The sequence below is a fragment of the Lathyrus oleraceus genome, chromosome 4 (genome assembly GCF_024323335.1).
Source record: "Lathyrus oleraceus cultivar Zhongwan6 chromosome 4, CAAS_Psat_ZW6_1.0, whole genome shotgun sequence".
NCBI classification, from domain to species: domain Eukaryota; kingdom Viridiplantae; phylum Streptophyta; class Magnoliopsida; order Fabales; family Fabaceae; genus Lathyrus; species Lathyrus oleraceus.
This window is the reverse complement of record NC_066582.1, coordinates 221,150,544-221,161,757: the sequence shown is the minus strand read 5'-3', so window position 1 is coordinate 221,161,757 and position 11,214 is coordinate 221,150,544.

Genomic DNA, 11,214 nt, shown 5'->3' with positions numbered 1-11,214 from the left:
TATTTTGACAGTGGTTGCTCCAGCCACATGACTGGAAACAAAAACCTGCTAACTGGCCTTCATCCTCATGCCACAAGTTATGTAACCTTTGGTGATGGAGCAAAGGGTGAAATCAAGGGGATTGGTAAGCTTGATTGCCCTGGAGTTCCTGACCTTGACAATGTCCTACTTGTTAAGGGATTAACTGCTAATCTAATAAGCATCAGTCAACTGTGTGACCAAGGTCTAAATGTAAACTTCACTAGAACTGAATGTCTGATTACTAACAAGGAAAATGAAGTGATCATGAAAGGAGTTAGGTCTAAAGACAACTGCTACATATGGAGTTCTCAAGAAACTGGTTACTCTTCAATGTGTACCTTGGCGAAAGAGGAAGAAGTGAAGATATGGCATCAAAGATTGGGCCATCTACATCTTAAAGGTATGAAGAGGATCATATTTGTTGAAGTTGTTAGAGGAATTCCCAACTTGAAGATTGATGAAGGAAAAATCTGTGGAGAATGTCAGATTGGAAAACATACAAGGATGTCATACCAGAAGCTCAGACATGACACCACTACCAAAGTTTTAGAACTCCTCCATATGGATTTGATAGAACCCATGCAAGTGGAAAGCCTTGGTGGGAAGAAGTATGCATATGTAGTGGTGGATGACTTCTCCAGATACACCTGGATCAATTTTATAAGAGAAAAATTTGATGTTTTTGAAGTCTTCAAGGATCTTTGTCTAAAACTTCAAAGAGAAAAGGAAAGTCCTGTTATCAAAATTAGAAGTGATCATGGGAAGGAATTTGAGAACAACAAATTTGTTGGATTTTGTTCTTCAGAAGGAATTCATCATGAGTTCTCATCTCCCATTACTCCCCAGCAAAATGGTGTGGTGGAAAGAAAAAACAGAACTCTTCAAGAATCAGCCAGAGCTATGATTCATGCTAAGAAATTGCCCTACCATTTTTGGGCTGAAGCCATGAACACAGCCTGCTATGTTCACAATAGAGTGACATTGAAGAAAGGGACTCCTACAACCCTATATGAAGTTTGGAAAGGAAGAAGACCTACAGTCAAATACTTCCATGTATTTGGTAGTAAATGCTATATCCTGAATGATCGTGAACAAAGAAGGAAGATGGATCCCAAAAGTGACGAGGGGATATTTTTGGGCTACTCAACAAACAGCAGAGCTTACAAAGTCTTTAATTCTAGAAATAATATAATGATGGAATCTATTAATGTTGTGGTTGATGACCAACAGACTGATGTCATAGACGATGTCGAGACATCTCTGAATGATTCCCCAGCTGACTTCTCAGACAAAAATGAGGAAAGTGAACCTCCTCAAGCTGAACCTGAAGATGACAAAATCAACAAAGGACCCTCCATTAGAGTTCATAAGGATCACCCCAAAGATCTCATTATAGGAGATCCAAATAAAGGGTCACTACTAGATAAAGGGAAGTGATCTCACATGGCTGCTTTGTGTCAAATATTGAACATAGGAATGTCAAGGAAGCCTTGATTGATGAGTTCTGGATCAATGCCATGCAGGAGGAGTTAGGTTAATTCAAGAGGAATGAAGTATGGGAACTGGTTCCTAGACCTGAAGGAGTAAATGTCATAGGTACAAAGTGAGTGTATAAGAATAAATCTGATGAACAAGGGGTTGTTACTAAAAACAAAGCAAGATTAGTAGCACAAGGATATACTCAAGTTGAAGGAGTGGACTTTGATGAAACTTTTGCTCCTGTAGCTCGCCTTGAGTCCATTAGATTATTGCTTGGAGTGGCATGTATTCTGAAATTCAAATTGTTCCAAATGGATGTAAAAAGTGCCTTCTTGAACGGCTACTTAAATGAGGAAGTATATGTTGAGCAGCCTAAAGGATTCACATATCCAAATCTTCCAAAGCATGTGTACAGATTGAAGAAAGCCCTCTATAGGTTGAAGCAAGCTCCTAGGGCTTGGTATGAGAGACTCACAGTGTTTCTCACTAACAATGGATACAGGAAAGGAGGTATTGACAAAACCCTATTTGTGAAGAATGAAGGAGGGAAGCTCATAGTGGCACAAATATACGTAGATGACATTGTGTTTGGTGGGATGTCGGATCAGATGGTTGAACATTTTGTTAGAAAAATGCAGTTTGAGTTTGAGATGAGCCTTGTTGGAGAACTGACCTACTTTCTTGGGCTACAAGTCAAGCAGATGGAAGATTCTATCTTTCTATCTCAAAGCAAGTATGCCAAGAACATTGTTAAGAAGTTTGGCATGGAGAATGCAAGTCATAAAAGGACACCTGCTCCTACACATGTGAAAATCTCCAAAGATGAAAATGGTGTTAGTGTAGATCAAAGTCTACACAGAAGCATGATAGGTAGTCTGCTATATCTCACCGCAAGCAGACCTGACATTGCATTTGCTATAGGTGTTTGTGCTAGATATCAAGTTGAACCAAAAGTCAGTCACATAAACCAAGTGAAGAGAATACTGAAATATGTCAATGGCACCAGTGACTATGGGATGTTATATACTCATGGATCTTGATCTATGCTGACTGGTTACTATGATGTTGACTGGGCTGGAAGTGTTGATGATAGGAAAAGCACATCAGGAGGATGTTTCTTCTTGGGGAACAATCTGATATCATGGTTTAGCAAGAAACAAAATTGTGTGTCCCTATCCACTGCTGAAGCTGAATACATAGCAGTTGGGAGTAGTTGTTCTCAACTGGTTTGGATGAAACAAATGTTGACTGAATACAATGTCACACAAGAAGTCATGACATTGTACTGTGACAACCTGAGTGCTATAAATATTTCCAAAAATCCTATTCAGCACAGCAGGACAAAGCACATTGGTATTCGTCATGACTTCATTAGAGAACTTGTGGAAGAGAAGATCATAGCACTAGAGCATGTTACTACTGAAATGCAATTAGCTGACATATTCACAAAAGCTTTGGATGCTAATCAGTTTGAATGTTTAAGAGGGAAATTGGGGATTTGCATTCATGAGAATTTATAGCAATCAAAGGAGTTTGTGGTAAATATCCCAGAGGATATTTCTGACAAAAATAGCAAGGAATTTTGCAAGGTGTTTGTAAGAAGAAGATGTTACTTCCTCAGACTGAGTTGTAATGGTCCCCCTGTTATGAAGGTTGTGTGTGCTATGTGTTGTTATGAAGACTGGTCCCCCTGTTGGTTTGGCTGTTTTGGATGCTGGATAATTGGATGTTTTGTTGTTTTTCTGTTGAAATGTTTGTATTTTGTGGCAGTCCTTATTGATGCCTTGATGTAATATTTGGGCTCTTTATGAGTTACATGGATTTCTAATTATCTCAGCTATTGCAGCTGTGTATAATTATTGTTTGTTTCTCCTAACATTTATGTTTTAACATTTTATATGTTATAACATCTCTTGTGACATTCTCTGCTAGGCTGATTGACATTTATTTTGTCTAATTGATCACCTTTGGTCTATTTTGACTAAAAAGGGGGAGAAGGTATTTTGTGGAGAACTGTAGTTCTTTAATTATGTGGAGTTGTGTATGGAGAATTGTAGGGTGTGATAAACAGATGAACAGTTGATGATGTGAAGGAGATGTTTTGATATTGAACAGAATGATGTTCTGTTTTGAGATGATGTTGAAGGAGAAGTCAGAGGGTGACTCTAATTGTTACAGGTGATGTTGAAGGAGATGTCAGAGGGTGACTCTGATTGTTACAGGTGTTGTTATTGTTAAAGGAGATGTCTGTATTGAACAGACTTAGGGGGAGAAGAAGTACCCTTGTGCATTTGTGTGTCTTACTAGTTGCTATTATAGCTAGTAATTATGTTTGCTTCTGCTGCTGCTTAAACGTTGTTATGTTGTTTAACTGCTGATGTGTTTTTCTTGTGAACAAAATGGACAGATATATGTTTTAGCCAAAATTTGCCAAAGGGGGAGTTTGTTGGTTCTAAGTGTTGGCAGCAATTTTAGTAAAACAAAGAGTGTTCCCAAGATGTTGCATGTGATGTCTTAACATAAGATATCTTGTACCTGCTGGTGGTTTAAAAACATAATTATGCATGATTGTTTCCGGATGTCATACACGATGTCATGACATCTGATATTATGTACCTGCTGGATATTTAAAATGGAATTATGCAGGATTGTTCCAGGATGTCAGACCCGATGTCATGACATTTGTACACAGAACATTCAGTGTGAATATTATGTGTTATGTGACTGCGCATTTAATGGCAATCTATGTATGATTGAAGATCTGATTTACAAACGCATTCAATCATTAATTACAACCAGATTTACTTATTTTCCAAAGAGATTTAATCAGCTGTCATGAGAAGATTTGAATGGAAAATAGTTTTAGGGTTTTATGAAGTCCAAGCCCAGCTGAAAGCTTCTATAAAAAGGGACATGGAAAACCTGATTTGATACACAAGAAATACAAAGCGAAATATTGAGAGAGAATAAGGGTTTGTGTCTTGTGTAGTCGTGTGACTTGTAAGCCATTCAATTCATCCATAGGTGATTGAATTGGTCTGATTTGTGAGTTGTAATTTGTCACTCTAAGCTTTTAAGCATGAGTATGTGTCTACCTGATTGAAGCTGCTAAGTAAGATCAAGTGTGTGTCTTTGAAGAGTGTCTTCTTTTCATAAGTAATTGTTGTTTAAAATCACTGGTGTGATTGAGGGGGAGTGAGTGGGTTCTCATATCTAAGAGTTCTTAGGTAGAAATCACACGGGTAGAGATTAGGTGAAAAAGACTGTAACTTGTGGAGTGTACTGAGAGTCTTTGAACTGATTCTATTTAGTGGATTTCCTTCCTGGCTTGGTAGCCCCCAGACGTAGGTGAGTCGCACCGAACTGGGTTAACAATTGCTTGTGTCTCTTGCATTACTATTCTTTATCTTTATCCTGTTTGTTCTACTCGGATATTAGTGTCGTGACATTACCTTCGACATCTCATATCTGATACCAGAATTTCACCTCTTGAGGAATATGTTGTTGAGTTCATCCTCGTGTGGTGCACGTTTTATCTTGGCGGATTTTAATCCCAAATGCAGTCCCTACCGAGTTGATATTAATTGTGGAAATATCCATTAGGAGTTTGTCTTGTCACTGGTTCCCTACTCAGAGTTTTGCCTCTTGTTGTGACGTGGATTCCTCGCGGAGTTTCCTCTTATGGTGAAAGATCTCCTCATTTAGATAGTATTTGATTCTAAGAAGTATTGATGTAGCCGTCCCCTATAGGGTTAACCTAAAAATCCCCGAAACGTTCACTTATTGCTTTGAAGTATATATATATATATATATATATATATATATATATATATATATATATATATATATATATATATATATATATATATATATATATATATATATATATATATATATATATATATATATATATATATATATATATATATTATATATATATATATATATATATATATATATATATATATATATATATATATATATATATATATATATATATATATATATATATATATATATATATATATATATATATATATATATATATCCCTCAGCTTGAGATGTGGATCCTTAGTAGATCTCTCTTATCCTCGGCATGTTGGTTGATATCATTAGCAGTACTTTCGTCCCCGACAAATCGTCAAGCCATATTTTGCTCCTCTCCCAAAGAGTTTGAGTTCTAAGTAAGATCCTTGTCAATCATTGCTTATCCCCTAGCAGTTATTCCTCCTCTCCTGAGAGTCGAGTATTGAATTTGGATTTGTTTTAATCCCCGTGACTGCTACTGATCTATATATTCTTCATTTCCTCTTAGCGTTGAGCCTTCAACGGTTTTTAGGTGGATGCATGTTCTCCATGTCTTTCCCCAACCAGAGTTGAGCATTGAATTTGGATTATGATATCCCTAGCCTTCCTTGAGTACATGGTTGTATATTGTCCCCAGGGAATTGAATACTTGAAGAGAGGATTTATATCCTTGATGACTTATTTTCATCCCTAACAGGTTCTTCAGTTGGTGTTCCCATCCTGTTGAGATTAGCCGAGTATCTAGTTGTGATGATTGGATCTTCATATTTGTATCACGTGTGCTCATTTGTCAGCATGGTCATATACATACTCATGCATATACAGGCATAAACATAGCACCAGATATCTCATTATGCATTCTTACGCATTTAACCTGATTTTTCTGATCCCCTGCATAGGTGATATCATTTCCCCACGCAGATTTGGTGTGACTGTCCTCCTTCATTGTAGAGTGTTAGCCCCTTAAGTAGAAAGAGTTTATCCTTTATTTTTCCCCACTGAGTTATTTCTTCGTGGATGATTATTATTTTTGCTTCCTCCCTAGTTCATTATCTGGATGGAATCACTCCAATTGAGTTATAGCCTCATTGGGTTGAGTCTTGTTTGACTGTTTCTTTCTAGTTCTTACCTAGATAGATCTTTTGGTCTTCCAAGGGGTTATTGCCCAGTAACTAGTAATATCCTTCTTTATGTTGAGTACTTTACATGTGTTAATTTATCTAGTAACCGGTAAAAGGTAATTTACTTCTTTGATTTCCCCAACAAAATCATTTTCATTTTCCTGGCAATTTATCCTTGATAAGTTTACCGTAACCGATAACAGATATTCTCCCTTTTTGGTCTTTTACCCAAAAACAGGTAGTTGTAAATCCTATGTTTGGTCTTCGTACCAGTAACAGGTAGTTGCAAATCCTATGTTTGGTCTTCTACCCAGTAACAGGTAGTTATAAATCCTATGTTCGGTCTTCTATCCAGTAATAGGTAGTTGTAAATCCTATGTTCGGTCTTCTACCCAGTAATAGGTACTTGTAAATCCTATGTTCGATCTTCTACTCAGTAACAGGTAGATGTAAATCCTATCTTTTGAGTAGTCAACCACCTTTATTAAGCTGCCCAGTAACTAGGTAGTTGGTGATTCCTCCTTCTTTCCTGGTAGTTTATCCTTGATATTTTTACCGTAACTGGTAACAGATATTCTCCCTTTTTGGTCTTCTACCCAGTAGTAGGTAGTTGTAAATCCTACTTTCTCATTTCCCCAGTAGGCTATTCTTACCCCGTAATCGGTAATGGATATTCCTCATTTTCCTCAGCGAGTCATCCTTGACATGTTTACCCAATAATCGATAACGAATGTCCCTCTGCCCGAGTGTATTATCTTCGTACCCAGTAACAGGTAGTAAATAATATATCTCTTTTGCTCCTGTGTTGAAGTTTGACTTCCCTAGTTGAGTCCGGATTCGTATTTCTTTGTAAAGTCGAACCGATTGTCCCTAGTGGATATTTCCTGCTGTGTTGGTTGTATCCCGATACATGCAAAAAAAATCTCTAGTATGAGTCTTTCCATTGATTTATTTTCATGGAAATCCCCTCGTATCTCCAGCAGTTTTTAAGTCGTAGCCTAGCCTATTATCTCTAGAGTCTTTATCTCCTTAGTGAGTGTTTTGTGCTCCTGTGGACTTTCAGTTTCTTCCGGATTCTTTTCCTTTGTGGCAATATACCCCCCCTCCCCCCACAAAGATTATATTTTGCATTCATATCATATGCATCATAAGGTCTCTTAGGGACCAAAATTTGTTTCTTGTTGTTATTATTTAAGTCCATTCTACCATGTTGATATGAATATTATAACCTTCACATCCCCGGATAGAATGACCTTAAATAGGGACAACTGTAAGACCCTAATTTTGACCCATAAGATCCCTCATGTCATCTCATAACTTTGCATTATACCTTGGTATCGTCTTCACCTATCATTCATTGGGTTTGCATTGGGAGAGATCACCAAGCATTTGTGCTTATATCATACTTTAGTTTCTTTTTTTACTAACCAAAATACAAAAATATATGTCTAGTGTAGCTTTGTTTCTTTTGTAGGTAGTGCATGTCCATTTGTGCCTCGCCAAGCTCACAACTAGGGTTTGAGACCCTAAATAAAATAGATTAATCAAGCAAGGGTCCACATTGGTTTTAAGCATCATATATGAATCCCCATGTTCTTTATTTGTCATTTTGATCAAGAATTCATCAAGAGTTTGAAGCTTGTTTGTCAAGGAAGCCCTAATTCATCTGGGTATCTTGTGTGCTTTCCTCAGCAAGTTTCTTCAACCAATTGGTCAAGTTTCATAAGAATATATGATCCTCCATGATCCCCTAATAGCAAAGGAACTTCAAGTTTGCAAGTTGGTTCAAAGAGGTTGACCAAAAAAGTCAATTGGTCAAGTCTATGGTTTGCTAGACCCTATCTCCTACATTTTTTGTCATATGAAAATGATTCCAATAGTAACATTACTCTTTATGATATTACAAACATATTTCATGTTGGCATCAAGAGCTAAGTTTGCGTGGAAATTCGTTTTTTTATGGTGAAAGATTATAGGTCGTTTTGTTTGTGCCCTAGATATAAGGTCAACTTCCAAGAACCATAACTTCCTCAATTTTTATGATATGAAGATGATCCAAGTTTCATGATTAATTTCAAGATTTCTTATTAAACTTTTCTTCGTTAAGAAAGATAAAATTCCATTTGAAAGGTCATGTACCATGAGGAAACATTATAGGTCCATTTTGGTCCTCATCATTGAACAAGAAATTTCCCTCAACTTCTAAAATCCATAAATCCATCATGAAAGCTCCCAATAGTATCAAATTTGTGATCAAATTGAAGAGTATTGAAACAGATACAACTTTGTAGAAGGAAGCAAGGTCATTTGAAACTCATATCAAAAGTTATTCAAGGTGGAAAAAGGGGTCATTTGACTTTTAACTTAGAAAATTTCTAAGTATGTTTGATACCTCCAACTTCAAGGTTAGAATTCACCATGTTCCAAGATTCAAATGGAAAAAGTACCAACATCAAAGTTGTTCCTCATAATGATAGTTTTCCAAAGAGCCAAATATCACTTCATTTGGATGATAATTGGAGGACTTGCGCATAGGTTCTTTTCATGGCTTAATTTAGCAAGTTTTGAACTCCAATTGATATACAACTTTGCATGGCCTCATGTGATGACCTCAGTAGCATTTTAGCACAAATTTGAGTGGATTGCAATCATCATTTGAGCCTGAACACACGCTCATGCACCCATGCAACTTGGATTGTTATTTTTGGTTCAAACTTTGAATGGAGTGGAAATCAAATGTTTGGCCTATAAATACATTGCCATTGCCTTAAAATGGAGGAGGACCCTTTTCCAAGCTTTGCCAACCAATCCCATAGCCTCACTCTACAAAATACCTTGAAGATTTCTTTGAAATCGAGCTCTTGTTCAATTTCTGTTTGTGAACAAGAATTCCAAGGATTCATTGTCATTTTCATTCCATTAAGCTTCTGTAAGTGAGAGGAAGAGAGACCAAGTGGAATTGCATCAAGAGTCGAGCTCCAAAGTATCTGACCGAAGGTGATTTTTCAAAAAACTTCTCTTCTTTGATTCTCTCTCATTTCTCAAGATCTTGACTGAACTTATGGATGGCTGAAGTCCTACCAATATAGACAATGTTCCTGAGTTGTTTTGAGGTTGAATCAAAGCAACTCAGGTTTGACACCTCAAATGCCAACTCCACTTTTCTGATTATAGAGTGGGAGTTGGAAGAATTGGAAGTCATATTCAAATTCCTTGCATTTTTCTCTTTAAAATGGTATATGATCCATCCATTTTAGGAACCTTTTTTATTTGACCAGTCTGGCGAAGCTCGCCGGAGAAGATGACCGAAGCTAGGGCTTCGGTGGTGTGTTGGCATGTTCCAAACCCTCAGATCTTCGCTCCATGTTTTAATCATAGCATTTCCTTTTAATTACCAATTGTATGGACGCGTTGACTGAAACATTAGTGGAATGTGCGTGTGTGTCCATCAGATATGCCACCTAAATTAATGAGGGAGATCTTATGTCTCTTTTTTTTATTATTATTTAATTTTCTAAAATGATTTTTTAAATAGGCTTTTCTCCAAAATTCACTATAATTTCATTTTTAACCCAAAAATTATGGGACCAACACCAAAATTTCACAAATAATTCCCTCTTCCCATTTATGAATTAAAACTAATTTTTGGATTGAGTTTGCTATTTTTAGTGAATTATGTGATTTTTGACTTGTTTTAATTGATCTCTAAATACTTCTGACTTTCAAAAAATGCCAAAAAAATTAGTCAATGGTCTTTTGACCTTGTTTGACCTATGATAAATCTCTTGGCCATTTCTTTGGTGATTTGAAGGAGATTTAGGATTTTGACCCTTTAAAATTTATTTATTTTCATTTTAAAAAATTGTTTTAAATTGGTTTAATTGCTTTAATATTTTGTTGAGCTCTTTTCTTGACTTTGTGTTGATTTTACTTCTGTTTGGTCTTGGTCTTGGTTGAATTGCATCTTAACTTGGCCAATACCATTGGATTTAGGGGGTTAATGAAGTTTGAACTTCATCCCTCAAGATGAATGAATGGTATTTATCAAGTAAGGTTCATCCCTTGACCAATTTGGGATTATATCCTCTTCATCTCTCCATCTTCATCTCATTTCTTCCCCAATCCTCTTTTGGCCAATGATTTCTCATAGATCAAATGCTAGTTGATTCATCAATGACCTTCTGTCAGATGAACCAACATGAGCTTGATTGAGATAGGCCAATCCCCGCTAATTTTTTGTGTGTGGTATGCTTTAGGAGCTTGGTCTTTGATACCTTGTCTATAGCATACATTAATAAACATTATTATTGACCGATCTCAGATAGTTGTGACTTCTTTATAAGTTCAATTACGATTTCTTAACATAGCGCTAAATTTGTCCCAAAGGAAATGGCATTCTTGTAAATGAGATTGTAAATCTCTTATTCCTCATGGTATTGTATGGAAATTTTGATCCTTTTCCATTTGCGAGAGTTAGTGGCATACTTGTTGATTTTATCCAAGTTGGAGCCCTTCTCATAGAGGATGTATAGGTTCATATTTTCATGCTTGTGAGTGAATGGTTGAGTGTTCTCCAACGAATGATTAAAACATCTTTTCTCCTTTTCATTAACATTCACTAACATCTTATTTCATTAGCTTTATTTTAGTGTAATTTACTTCTTGTTATTTACTTTATGCTTTTATTTTAGCAATTCATATCATATTTTCTCTTTGTCAGGTATGTCCATTGTTTATGCTTCAGTCATTTTTACTTTGCTCACTTGATTCATAGTTTGTGCTTGTG